The following is a 14,409-nucleotide window of genomic DNA, read 5'->3' as shown; positions in this document are numbered from 1 at the left end:
GTGCCAACAAACCCAGCGGAAGCTGGGCCTCATGCAGTGCTTCCTGCCTCTGCAGTGGGGCTGGAGGGGAGAAGGCCCCAGAAGAGCATAGAAGCTTGGCAGTCAGATCTGAGTTTGCAGCACCTGCTTGCTGGTGCACACCCGCAGCCTCCACTGTCCCCCCTGAAGTCCTCACTGGCTCCCCACTCCTGCCAGGTTTCATAGCCCTCACGGATTTCCAATTCTGGGAGTTTTTCTACCACCCAGTCATATACCCACACCCTGGGAACCCTGCCTCCCTGAGGATCCAGCCCTCTCTCCTGAGAGATCTCATCTACTATTAACATTTTCTTTTTTCTTTCTTTTTCTTTCTGTTTCTCCTTTTCTTTTCTTTTCCTTCCTTCCTTCCTTCTTTCCTTCCTTCCAAGACAGGGTCTCACTCTGTCACCTGGGCTACAGTGCATTGGCATCGTCATAGCTCACTACAACCTTAAACCCCTGACTTCAAGCAATCCTCCCTCCTTGGCCTCCCAAAGTGCTAGGATTACAGATGTGAGCCATCGTGCCCAGCCTCATCTACTATTTTCTAAACCTGTCTGCTGAGCTCCAGCCAACTGTCCCCTGGATGTCCCCTGGGACATTCATTCTCACCACATCCTACACAGAGCTCAGGGTCTCCCTGAAATTCTCTCCCTTGCCTGGTTTTCCCACCTGAGGCAGCCCCACCATCTACCCTGTCACTGAGCCAAACCCTTGTCCTGGTCCCCACTCCCCCAATTGCCTTTTTGGTCTCTAAGGTGGGTCCTTCCTGCCTCCTGATTCTCCACTCGACCCCTTCTCTCTGTGCTCAGGGTTCAGGCTGGCTCAGGGATCCTGATCTCATCAGGACCCTGACCTCAACCTCCTCCCCGGCCTCTAGTCTCTCCCTTCCAGTCCAACCCCAACACAGTCCCAGGGGAGTCATTTTGAAACCCAGACCTGAGTGACATAGTCACCCCCTCATCCCTCGGCTGCTACTTGTAACCATCGCAAACTCCTCTATGCCCTACCATTAAAATACATTGTAAATCCATCTCCTTCTCTCCCAGGCCATCATCTTAGTCCAGACCCCCATCATTTTCCACAAAAGTAATTATAGCTGATTGCAGTGGATGGAATGGTGTCCCCCAAAAGATATGCCTATGTCCTAATCCCCGGAATTTGCAAATGTGACCTTATTTAGAAAAAAGGATTTTACAGATGTAATTATGTTAAGGATCCCAAGAGGAGATCATCCTGAATTATCCAGGTGGGGTCTGAATCCAATGACAAGTGTCCTTCTAAGAGACACACAGAGGAAAAGACACAGAAGAGGAGGGTGCCACGTGAAGGCAGAGGTGGAAATTGGAGTTCTGCGGCCAGAAGTCAAGGAACTCCTGGAGCCACCAGGCACTGGAAAAGACAAAGAACTGATAGTTCCCCAGAACTTCTGGAGGAAGTGTGGTCCTGCTGACAGCTTGATTTTGGACTTCTGGCCTCCAGAACTGTGTGAGAATGAATTTCTGTTGTTTAAAGCTACCAAGTTTGTGATCATTTGTTTTTGCAGCCATAGGAAAATATAATAGTACATCAATCTCTCCCTTTCCCACCTATTAATCCCTGGTGTTTTATATCTGGTATGCATGGCCCCCTTTTATAATTGAAAGGTCATGAAAACTTGCAGGTACAGTTTGTTGTATTTGGCATATACCTTTGGGACAAAGTATCTTTGGAAGTCCCCTTTCTCCTCTGCTTTTTTCTGTACTTCAGTTTTTGCCTGATAATTTCTTATTATCTTGTCAACATTTTTATTTATTTATTTATCTATTATTTATTTATTTATTTGAGACAGAATCTCACTCTGTTGCCTGGGCTAGAGTGCCATGGTGTCAGCCTAGCTCACAGCAACCTCAAACTCCTGGGGTCAAGCAATCCTCCTGCCTCAGCCTCCCTAGTAGCTGGGACTACAGGCATATGCCACCATGCCTGGCTAATTTTTTCTATATATATTTTTAGCTGTCCATATAATTTCTTTCTATTTTTAATAGAGACAGGGTCTCGCTCTTGCTCAGGCTGGTCTCAAACTCCTGAGCTCAAACAATCCACCCACCTCGGCCTCCCAGAGTGCTAGGATTACAGGCGTGAGCCACCGCACCTGGCCTAACATTTTTATTGTTAAAGAAGATTAAAAAAGTATCTTCTAGCCTTTTAAATTATTTCCAATGACAAAGTTGGTCCAAATATTTAACTGGCCTATTACTAGAATAGTATACAGAATTTTATTTTATTTTTGAGACAGAGTCTCTCTCTGTTGCCCAGGCTAGAGTGCCGTGGCATCAGCCTAGCTCACAGCAACCTCAAACTCCTGGGCTCAAGCAATCCTGCTACCTCAGCCTCCCGAGCAGCTGGGACTGCAGGCATGTGCCACCATGCCTGGCTAATTTTTTCTATATATTTTAGTTGGCCTACTAATTTCTTTCTATTTTTTTTAGTAGAGACGGGGTCTCGCTCTTGCTCAGGCTGGTCTCGAACTCCTGACCTCGAGTGATCCACCGGCCTCGGCCTCCCAGAGTGCTAGGATTACAGGTGTGAGCCACCACACCCGGTCTTTATTTTCTAAAATGTGGTCAAACTCTACTTACTTTCCTGAAGCTTGTATTTTGCTCTTATCAGTAAATCTTTTTTTTTTTTTTTTTTTTGATGTAGGGTCTTGCTCTGTTGCCCAGGCTGGAGTGCAGTGGTAAGATTATAGCTCACTGCAGCCACCAACTCCTTGGCTCAAGTGATCCTCCTGCCTCAGCCTCCTGAGTAGCTAGACTACAGATATGTGCATCACTATGCCTAGCTAATTTTTAAAAATTATTTTTTTGGAGAGATGGAATCTTGCTATGTTGCTCAGACTGGTCTCAAACTTGTGGCCCAAAGCGATCATCTCACCTTAGCTTCCCAAAGTGCTGGGATTACAGGTGTGAGCCACCACACCTGGCCATCAGTAAATCTTGGCAAGCCTTCCATTATATTTCTTACAGAGCAATGAGCTGAATTTTTAAGGATTTATAGGACTTAGCCAAGTGAAGAATAGTGATGGGAGTGGGGTTCGTGTTGGATATAAGAGGGTATGGTGGGCCTGAAAACTGTAAGTAGTTAAATCTGGCCAGAACATGAAATGTGAAGAGGATCATGGGAGATGAGGCTGAAGTGATCAGCAGGGCTCATATCAAAAAGTCCAAGGAGCAGTTTCCCTCACATAGCACAACTACATGGGAACAAAATGCACATCATAGTCTAAGTAAACTGTGCTCTCTGAAATTATGTAATATGAAGCTTAGAAGGTTGGCTTTTATCCACTAGTCTCAGAAGGGAGGGATAGGAGAGGTAGACAGTGAATAAGAGACTCCATCACTAGAGCAGAGCCCACAGAGTCCCCAAGAAGACTATAGAAAATACTTCTTCTGGGATCCTCCAGGCTCACACAAACTAATTCATGGCCCTGAAGGTGGGTGTCTTCTAGGTTTCATCCCAGGTTCTATCTTGGCCACATCAGTAATGCTAGGCTAGTGATAACCTTTTTTATCTGGAAGATAAGGGGAAAGGAGGTCATCTCCTAAAGGGCCAGATGATTCTATTTGATTCAACCCCCTGTTCCCAGGAATGTGGAAACACTCTCCAAGCTGATATCCCTGGGGAAACTGCTTCCTGATGCTATCCCCCCTGAAAACCTGGTTGATAACCCAACCTCCGTCTACAACTGGCTCAACAGCCTTCCCCAGCACATCAAGAGCATGATCCTCAGTGAGGTGCCTGAGTGCAGCATAGAGAATCAGTTTATGGTCAGCAAAGATAGCTGAGGAAGGCCTATAGTTCCTCAGGGTCTTCTGCACAACAGAAATTTTAGCTTTTATTAGCACCAGAAAAATCCCAGAAGCACAAGTATAACCTGCAGCTCCAATAATATTAACACAAAGAACTACAGCTTGCAGAATGCCCTTCCATGGATAATGCTAGGTGGACTGGTTTGCCACGTCAGAGGGTTAGCTTGAAGATCTGATTTTCTCAGTGACCCTGGGCTTTTAGGGAGTTTTCCCGGGGAAGTTAGAACGTATCTTTGTCTGTATTTTTTGTTGTTATTGTTGTTAAGTTCAATGACACTTGAACCTCCTGTTCTTTCTCTTCTTGCAGGTTAGGGAGGGCCCAAGCTTTGCATTCCTGTCCTTCATTGAAGCACTGTCATTCCTTCCTGGGTCTGTCATCTTCTTCCTGCTGCAGCTGGGCCTGGGAATGAGCACCACCATAGGGATCATGCAAGCCATTATTCTCTCACTCCAGGGCACCTTCTGTTCCCTCAGGAAATGCACAAGGCTGTTCACAGGTACTCTGATCTATGGCCCTACTCCTAACAATGACCATGATCCACTGGAACTCTTATCCAGCGCTGGTCTATGACCTCCACTCAGGCTTTGTCACACAGCCAGACCTCTGACCTTGATCCAGATCCAACGTTTCCTCCAGTGGGCCTCCCTTTGCTCATGTTCCTGTGTGGCCTCTTCCTCACTTGACCTTCAGGCATGTACTTCATCAGACTGCTGACTGAATACTGGGCAGTTCTCTTCATCATCATCATCATCATCATCATATTTGAAAACATGGCCATAGCCTGGGCCTATGGGGCCAGGAGGTAATGTTGTAAGCCCAGGTTCCCACAAAGCATGGGACCATAGGGAAGGTTGACCCTTTCTTGTTGCTTCTACTCTCACCCAATTAGAGTGACATAGGGACGCTTAATTTTAGGGCCTTCTGGAAAATCTTTTTATTCATTTGTTCATTTGACATATATTTTGAGTGCTTCATATGTGCTAGGCACTGTTTTAGTTACCAGGGGTACAGCATTGGATAAAACAACTGTCTTTTTCTCAGAGAGCTTACATTCTAGTGGTGTAGATTGACAGTAACCAAATTAACAAACAAAAATAAAGAATAAAATTGTCAAGAATAAAAATGGTAAGTGACAGGAGGAAATCAAAGGGAGAGATGAGCTGATCCCTAGTGGGAGTTTGTGTGGCCACTAGTCAGGTAGGATGGCCTTTCTGATAAGGTGAGGTATGAGCAGACTCCTGAATGAAATGAGGGAGGGAGCCATGATGAGATTTCAAGAAAGTGTTCTAGCAGGGAAACAGGAAGTACCAAGGCCAGCAGAAGCATCATGCCTGGAGTTTTCGAGGAACAAGCAAGTCAGAGAGGCTGGAATAGAATGATAGGAGATGAGGTCAGAGAGATAAGGGAAAGGGAACAAGATAATCAGGGACTGGGACCTAGAAGACATAACTGTGGAATGGAAGAGTAGGAGAATCCAAATAAAATACAAAGGACTTCTGAGCCTAACTTTTTGCCAGTCTGGTGTGTGGACATTCAAGTGGTGTAATTCAAACGTGAAAGGCTCAGCATTTTTAAGTGATAGTAGTTCTTGGAGTCAGTTCACTCACTTATTAACTCATTTATTAACTCACTCAACAAACATTTCTTGAGACTTTGTGTCAGGAAAGCTTTGTGGTACTAGAACATGAATGACTTATATTGAGCTCCTCCTCTCAAAGAGAAAAAGGTCCAAAGAGATAGACCTATATAAAAAGACAATCCCAGTACAGGGTGGTAGGTCTATAGTAGAGGTAACCAGGCACACTGCAGGGGTACAGATGGTTGCTTAAGGATGACTAGAGACTTAGGAAAGGTGTCCTAGAGGAGTAGGTGCTTGAGCAGGGTCTGGACAGATGACTAGGCAGAGAAAAAGGAGGAAAAGGAAGATTGGCATTCTAGACCAACAGATCCCACTCGTATAGTTATTGAGGTTGAGAATGTGTATTAAAGAGACTGGATATGTGGCTGAAGGAAACTAAGGTAAATTCCGTGAGGGCTGAGTGTTACTTTTTTTTGTCTGTGGTGTTCACGGCTGGATAACCAGCACCAAGAAGTGTCCCTGGTACATCATGAACATTCTCATATTCATGGGATGAATGACAAGGACTCAGCCTTTACCCCGAGGGCATTGGATAGCCATGGAAGATTCTTGAGCGGTAGAAAAATGTTTGAAAATTTTTCTAGGGTTGGGATGGAAGATAGATTGACTAGGAAAAAGATGAGAGAGGATGAGACTTGAGATGAAGCAGGAGACTAGAGATGCAATAGAATATTTGAACGATGCTAAGGTTGGGCTGCCCCTGCCCCCAAGACTGGGTAAGTCCTGACTGGGCCTCCTATACTCTTGTGGCCCTTCCCCAGGTTCCTCGCAGACATGACAGTCCTGTTGGGCCATCCCAACTCCCCCATCTGTGGTTAGCTGAGGTGCTGTCTGTGTCCAGTTGTGCTGCTAATCCTGTTTGTGTCCCTCCTGATTCATCTTTGTATGAAAAACCTCACCTACATGGCCTGGGACTCAAGCACTGTAAGCCTGTCTCCCTAGGACCCAGATCCCCCTGGAGAGTGGGGGCCAGACGTTTTAATCCACTCTTGGCAGAAGAACCCAGTCATTTCATTCTGTGAATCCCTGAAGACCCATTAGTTCTCTGCCCTGATTCCCTCCAACCACTTTTCCCCTCCACAATTCTTACTCTTCTACTGTGAACTTTGATGTTCCGAACATTTTGCCATCTCAACAATACCCATCATGGGGACTGCTCTTGGTCATTGCCATTTTTCTCATTATCATCCTCCCCATCCCTGTATATTGCCTCACCCAAGTGATTCCCTTCAGATCCAAGAGCCGGGAGGAGCCTATGATATCTTCCAAATCCCTATGCCTAAGAGTCCAGATGACGCCCAGTAAAGAGGTCCAAAAGGAGGAAATACTACAAGGTGATAAAACAAAGTACCAGTCAATCTGCACTGTGACATCCTAACTTCATTCATTTGGCTTGACAACACATATCCCTCAAAACAGATCTAACAGGCAACTCTTAATGTCAGCTTGCAACTGTTGATGTCGCTGGATCCAGAACCACTTTTATTTCTAAGGAGAGGGGCATTATTTGGGGTGGGGGGTGAAGGGGCCTGGCTTTGCAGGCCCCTACTAGGCCCCATCTTCCCTGGCTACCACTATCATGGTTTTTTCTTCATCCCTTTCCTCAGTACACACACATGCACACCTCATATATGCTACTGGTGACACCTACCAATCCTGCTGCTTCTGGTGTGTTTATCTCCTGGATCAGAGCTGGAGGAGTAATATTATTGGTCAATAAATCAGTCCACTGGAACTACAAGCACTGGGTGTGAGTAGATCTTTTTTCTTTTCTACAGATGTCTCAGGTGTTCAGTCTTCCCCTCACAAAGCTTCCATTCTTTCTAGAGCCGAATGTCTAGCCTTGGGTTCCTGCCCTTTCCTTGCCCTGGCAAATTCAGATGTTAGATTACTAGATGTGCTTTATCTAGGGGCTGGCCTTTAGCCAAGGGAAACCTGGGAAATGGTAGCTTCAACAAAGATGGAAAGGATATTAATGTGCTTGCTACTGAGACATGGTAATTCCATCAACATGGTCTAAAAATTTTTTTTTTTTTTTTTTTTGTTGAGACAGAGTCTCACTTTGTTGCCCAGGCTAGAGTGAGTGCCGTGGCGTCAGCTTAGCTCACAGCAACCTCAGACTCCTCGGCTTAAGCGATCCTACTGCCTCAGCCTCCCGAGTAGCTGGGACTACAGGCATGCGCCACTATGCCCGGCTAATTTTTTCTATATAGATTTTTAGTTGTCCATATGATGTCTTTTCTATTTTTAGTAGAGACGGGGTCTCGCTCAGGCTGGTCTCGAACTCCTGACCTTGAGCAATCCTAAAAATTATTTTTAAAAAGAGGTTGCACCAGTGGTTTCAACACTGTGTTGTGGACCAGGTGCATCTGTAAGTCAATGCACAACCAGTTTGAGGAACCACCAAGTTGTATCGCTGAGCCCACCAAGAGTCCCATAGCTGTTCAGTAAGAGACATCGGTGGTTTTATCACAGGGCGAAATGAAATGAATTTGCCCAGCAGATGATAACTGAATTGGTCTCTCAGAACTTGTGGGAAGTTGGCACCATAACAGAGGCGAAATACTTCCAAAAAGAAGATCGAGGCCTGTCAGTTAGCGACTGGGGATGGGGACTGTAGGTAGAGGTGGTCGGGACTGCCAAAGATCCAGGGAATGGGTTTTCTTTAAATGCTCAAAGATCTCAGGAGTTCAGATTGCTTAGGGCCCATGAGTAAGTTTCTGTGATAAAGAAAGGAAAAGAAAACACCCCCAACCATTGGTGGGCTGGGTCTAGGTGAATGGAAAGAGCAGAGGTTTCAGAAGTCTCTGGACCTCTGAAGTCTCAGGCTCCTCAAGCTCAAAGATAGGAGGCTGGAGGGGGCGTAAACCTGTGTCATCGCTCATTGGCTCCTGTACCCTTGTAGCCCCGCCCCCTCACATTCGCTCCCCTCCCACCGAATCCAACCGATCTACCTGCTTGAAGACTACTGCTATTGAGTCGGGTAAGGTGAGGATGGGAGAGAGAAGGCGGTGGCCTTTTCCTCATGATCACATAGGCTGGGCCTTCAGCCTCCTTTGTTTTGGGAACCCAGGTGCTCGTCCTCCTTTCTGCCGCCCTACCCCCCCCTCGCCCCCCAGCCACCACCAGTTCCAGCTTTGGAGATGGAACTTGTGAGAGCAGGATTGAAAAGTAAGGGCTTATCGGGTAACCGATGGGGTAGTAGAACGAAGACCTTAACGTGTCTCTTCCCACTCTAAATTTTTCTCTCCTGAGACCACTTGTTCAAAGTCCGTTGGCACCTAACCACAAGGTCGTTTGAATTGGGACTATCCCACATTGCTGTAGGGAGTACTGATTGAGTGGTAGGAAGACTGATTTCTGTCGTCGGTCCTTCTCTGAATAGCTCTGTGGATCCTTATTGTCTAAAGTCGGGTTTCCTAGCACCCTTGAGTGTGATCAGAGGATTTTCTTTTGGACTGCTGTCGGGAATATGATCTTGTTAAACAAAATGGAGATAAATCTCTTGGTAGGGCATTCTTCCACGTGTCTTCACTTTTATGCCTCAGAAGAGTGGTGTTAGACTTAGGTATTGTCATCCTCAGTTTTCATAAGGAAACCCAGAAGAAAGAGAGGTTCACACAGTGAATGAGGGGTACAGCCTGACAAAGACTGTTGTCTTCTGTCTTCTAGTTCTTTTATTTTGGAAATTTTCAATACATACAAAAGAATAACATAATGAACTGCTGCTGTGTGCTCATCACCCAGCTTCAATAATGACCAACTCACGACCAGTCTGATTTCATCTTTGCTCCCCCTACTGATCACCCCCCCATTATTTTGAAGTAAATCCTAAATTTATCATTTCATCTGTAGATATGTCAGTAGGTATCTCTAAAAAATAAGAACGCTTTTTATAAAAACCCACAAATTTTCATCACATCTAAAACAAGAACTTATTTAATGTCATCAAGTATCCAGTCAGTATCCATTTTTTACTGGTTTTCTCATAATTTCTGGTAGCTTTATCTTTTTTAACAGCTTTATTGAGACATTAATATAATTCACATACCATACAATTCACTCATTTAAAGTGTACAATTCAACGGCTATTAGTATATTCACACAGCTGTGTATCTATCACTACAGTCAATTTTATATTTTCATTATTCCAAAAAGCAACTCCACAACCCTTAGTTATCACCTCTCCCCTACTTCCCCAGCTACCCTCACGCCCCCTCATCCCCACCTTTAGGCAACCACTAATCTACTTTCTGTCTCTATATAGATTTGCCTATTCTGGACTTTTCATGTAAGTGGATTCATACAATATGTAGTCCTTTGTGACTGACTTCTCTTTCACTTAGCTTAATGTTTTCAAAATTCATCCATGTTATAGAATGTATCAGTACTTCATTTCTTTTTATTGCTGAATAATATTCCATTATATGGATACACCACATTTTATTTATCCATTCATCAGTTGATGGAAATTTTGTGTTGTTTCCACTTTTTTGGTTATTACAAATAATGCTGCTATGAACAATCATGTAGAACTTTTTGTGTGGACATATGTTTTTATTTCTCTTGGGCATGTACCTAGGTGTGGAATTGCTGGGTCATATGGTAACTTTATGTTTAACTGAGGAAATGTCTCATATTTTTTATTTTTATTTTTGAATCACCATCCAAATAAAATTCATACATTGCAATTTGTTGCTATATCTCTTAAGACTTTATCTATTGGTTCCCCCTCTCTCTTTCTTTCTTTCTCCCTTGCAATGTATTTGTTGACCAAACTGGGTTATTTATCCTGTAGAACCTCCAACTATCTGGGTTTTTCTGATTGCTTCCCTATGGTGTCATTTAACATATTCTTCTGTCCCCTATATTTCTTACATATTGGTAAGTCAGTCAAGAAATTGATTAGTTTTGGGTTCAATATTCTGGCAAGAATACTTTATGAATGGTTTTATGTACTTCTATCAGGAGGCAAAAAAAATGATTGTCTATTTGTGATCTTAGCAACCATTGATGACCTTTATTTAGACACATGAATTCATTAGAAATTACAAAATTGTGGTGCTCTAAGTTGATCATTCATCTTTTTTTTTTTTTTTTTTTTTTTTTTGAGACAGAGTCTCACTCTGTTGCCCAGGCTAGAGTGAGTGCCGTGGTGTCAGCCTAGCTCACAGCAACCTCAAACTCCTGAGCTCAAGCGATCCTCCTGTCTCAGCCTCCCGAGTAGCTGGGACTACAGGCATGCACCACCATGCCCGGCTAATTTTTTCTATATATATTTTTAGCTGTCCATATAATTTCTTTCTATTTTTAGTAGAGATGGGGTCTCGCTCTTGCTCAGGCTGGTCTCGAACTCCTGAGCTCAAACGATCCGCCCACCTCGGCCTCCCAGAGTGCTAGGATTACAGGCGTGAGCCACCGCGCCCGGCCCATTCCATCTTTTTTTATTAGCTGAAATACTCCTAGAAAGAGAAACTTCTCATCAAACATTTGTTACCCTGGCATACAGTCTGTATAGGAAAGGCAGAATAAATGTTGATTCATTCCCTTTAATGACCAGTTTGAAAAATGAGTTTGTTGCCTAATATCATCCAAATATCATCATTGAAGTTTTTTAAAATATTGTTACGAATTCATAGATTTAAATATATGTGATGTGTTGATCCATTGCAGCTATTCTTATTGTTGCTCAAAGCATCTCATCTTTGGACTTTGGGAGTCTTCAAGTTGACTCCTGAGTTTTGACCCAGTGGTCTTTAATAATTTCCTTGCTTTCTGCTATGGCTGTGTGGCTCAGAATTAACTTGTACATTTTGTGCCCAAGGTCTGAAATCAGCTTGTTTTTCCCCCAAAGGATACCAGGTTCCTTTGAATGGGAAATGGTATTTGGAGACCACGACTGTGTGCTGGAGTGTTAGTTGCTGGATACTTTCCAGAAAGCCCTCATGTACCATATTTTCTTTATCCATCCATTTGCTGTTGGACACCTAGGTTAATTCCATATCTTGGCTGTTGTGAACAGTGCTGCAATAAACATGGGGGTGCAGATGTCTCTTCCATATACTGATTTCCTTTCCTTTGGATAAATGCCCAGTAGTGGGATTGCTGGATCATATGGTAGTTCTATTTGTAGTTTTTTGAGGAGCCTCCGTACTGTTCATAGTGGCTGTACCTGTTTAAATTCCCACCAACAGTGTATAAGAGTTCCCTTAAGCCTGCATCCTCACCAGCATTTATTTTTTGTCGTTTTGGTAATAGCCATTTAACTGGGGTAAAATGATACCTCATGGTTTTGATTTCATTTCTCTGATTATTGGTGATGTTGAGCATTTTTTTCATATTCTTTTGGCCATCTGTATGTCTTCTTTTGAGAAATTTCTATTAAGATCATTTGCCCATTTTTTATTTGGATTGTCTGGCTTTTTTTCTGTTGAATTCTTTTCTGTTTGAATTCTTTGCATAATCTGGATATTAATCTCCTCTCAGATGAATAGTTTACAAAATATTTTCTCCCATTCTGTAGGTTGTCTTTTCACTATAATGATTGTTTCTCTTGCTGTGCAGAGCTTTTTAGTTTGATGTAATCCCATTTGTCTATTTTTGCTTTTGTTGCTGCTTTCAAGGTCTTATTCATAAAATCTTTCCCCAAATTAATGTCCTGAAGCATTGACCCTATGTTTTCTTCTAGTAGTTTTATAGTTTGGGGTCTTATAGTCTTTAATCAATTCTGAGCTAATTTTTTGTATAGGGTGAGAGGTGGGGGTCTAGTTTCATACTTCTGCATGTAGATATCCAGGTTTACCAGCACTGTTTATTGAACAGACTGTCCTCTCCCCAATGAGTATTCTTAGTACCTTTGTCAAAATTCAGTTGGTTGTAGATACATGGACTAATTTTTGAGTTCTCTATTCTGTTGCATTGGTTTATATGTCTGTTTTTATGCTGATACCAAGCTGTTTTGGTTGCTGTAGCTTTGTGGTATATTTTAGGATTTTTTTTCTATTTCTGTGAAGAATATCATTAGTATTTTGGTAGGGATTACATTGAATCTGTAGATTGCTTCGGGTAGCATGGCCATTTTAACAATATTAATCCTTCCTATCTATGAGCATGGGATATCTTTCTATCTGTATCTTCTTCAATTTTGTCATTTTTCTTGAGGTCTTTCACCTCCATGGTTAAATCTCTTCCTAAGTGTTTTATTTTTGGTGTAGCTATTGTAAATGGGATTGCCTTCTTGATTTTTTTTTTAGCTGCTTCTTGATTTTCTTTTTCAGCTAGTTCATTGTTCATGAATAGAAATACTACTGATTTTTATATGTTGATTTTGTATCCTGCAACTTTACTTAATTCGTTTATCAGTTCTAAGAGTTTTTGGGTAAGTATTTAGGTTTTTCTATATATACGATCATTGTCTGCAAATAGGAACAGTTTGACTTCCTCCTTTCCAATTTGGATGCCGTTTATTTTATTCTCTTGTCTACTAGCTCTGGCTAGGACTTCTAGTACTATGTTGAATGTGAGTGAGCACCCTTGTCTTATTCCAGTTCTTAGTTCAAGAGCATCCTTGTCTTGTTCCAGCTCCATACTTAGGTGACAGCCTCAGTATATTAGCTGTGGGTTTGTCAGATATGGCCTTTATTATGTTGAGGTACTTTTTATCTATATAGTTTATTGAGAATTTTTATCATGAAGGGGATATTGGATTTTATAAAATGCTTTTTCTGCATCTATTGAGGTGACCATATGGTTTTTGTTCTTCATTCTGTTGAGGTGATGTATTGCATTTATTGATTTGCATATGTTGAACCATCTTTACATTCCTGGGATAAATCTCACTTGATCATGGTTTATTATCTTTTTGATGTGTTATTGGATTTGCTAGTCTTTTGTTGAGGATTTTTGCATATATGTTTATCAGGATATTGGCCTGTAGTTTTTTTTTTTTTTTGGTATCAAAACCAGGCAAAGGCACAACTGGTATCTTTGGAATTGTAGAATGAGTTAAGAAGAAGTTCCTCCTTTTTAATTTTTTGAAATAGTTTGAGAAGAATTGGTATTATTTCTTTTTTCAAGGTTCAGTAGAATTCAGCAGTGACAATTTGACTATAATGTGCCTCAGAGAGGATCTGTTTGGATTGAATCTATTTGGGGTTCTTTGAGCTTCCTGTACCTGGATGTTCCTCTCTCTCTCAAGACTTGGGATGTTTTCAGCTATTATTTCATTAAATATACTTTCCACACCTTTTGCCTTTTCTTTGTCTTCTGGAACATGTATAAAATGATATTTATTCACTTAATGGTAATCCATAAATCCTGTAGGCTTTCTTCTTTTTTATTCTTTTTTGTATGTGTGTGCGTCTGCCTGTGTTATTTCAAAAGATTTGTCAAGTTCAGAAATTCTTTCTCCTATTTGGTCCAGTCTGTTATTGAAGCTCTCGATTGTATTTTTAAATTTCATTCATTGATTTCTTTAGCTCCAGGATTGCTGTTTGGTTCTTTTTAATGATATCTATCTCTTTGCTAAATTTCTCTTCAAATCATGAATTGTTTTCCTGATTTCATTGAATTGTCTATCTGTATTTTCTTGTGTCTCATGGAGTTTTCTTAATATTATTGTTTTGAATTCTTTTTATGGCATTTCACATATTTCCTTATGATTGGGGTCTATTACTGGATAATTATTATTTTCCTTTGGAGGTGTCTTTTTTTCTTTTTTCTTTTTTTGGCTTTTTCATGTGTCCCTATGTTGATTTCTATGCATCTGGTGGAAAGATAACCTCTTCCAATTTTATGGAGTATGGAAAGACTTATTCTCATGAATGGATCTTGTGGTATCAGTGGGATGGGTTGACTTGGTTTTAGGTGGATGCATTCGTGTAGTTTCTTCAGCTGTAATC

Source organism: Eulemur rufifrons, chromosome 24 (assembly GCF_041146395.1).
Source record: "Eulemur rufifrons isolate Redbay chromosome 24, OSU_ERuf_1, whole genome shotgun sequence".
In the NCBI taxonomy this organism is placed as follows: Eukaryota; Metazoa; Chordata; class Mammalia; order Primates; family Lemuridae; genus Eulemur; species Eulemur rufifrons.
The sequence above is the reverse complement of the archived record's forward strand: the minus strand, read 5'-3'. Positions refer to the sequence as shown.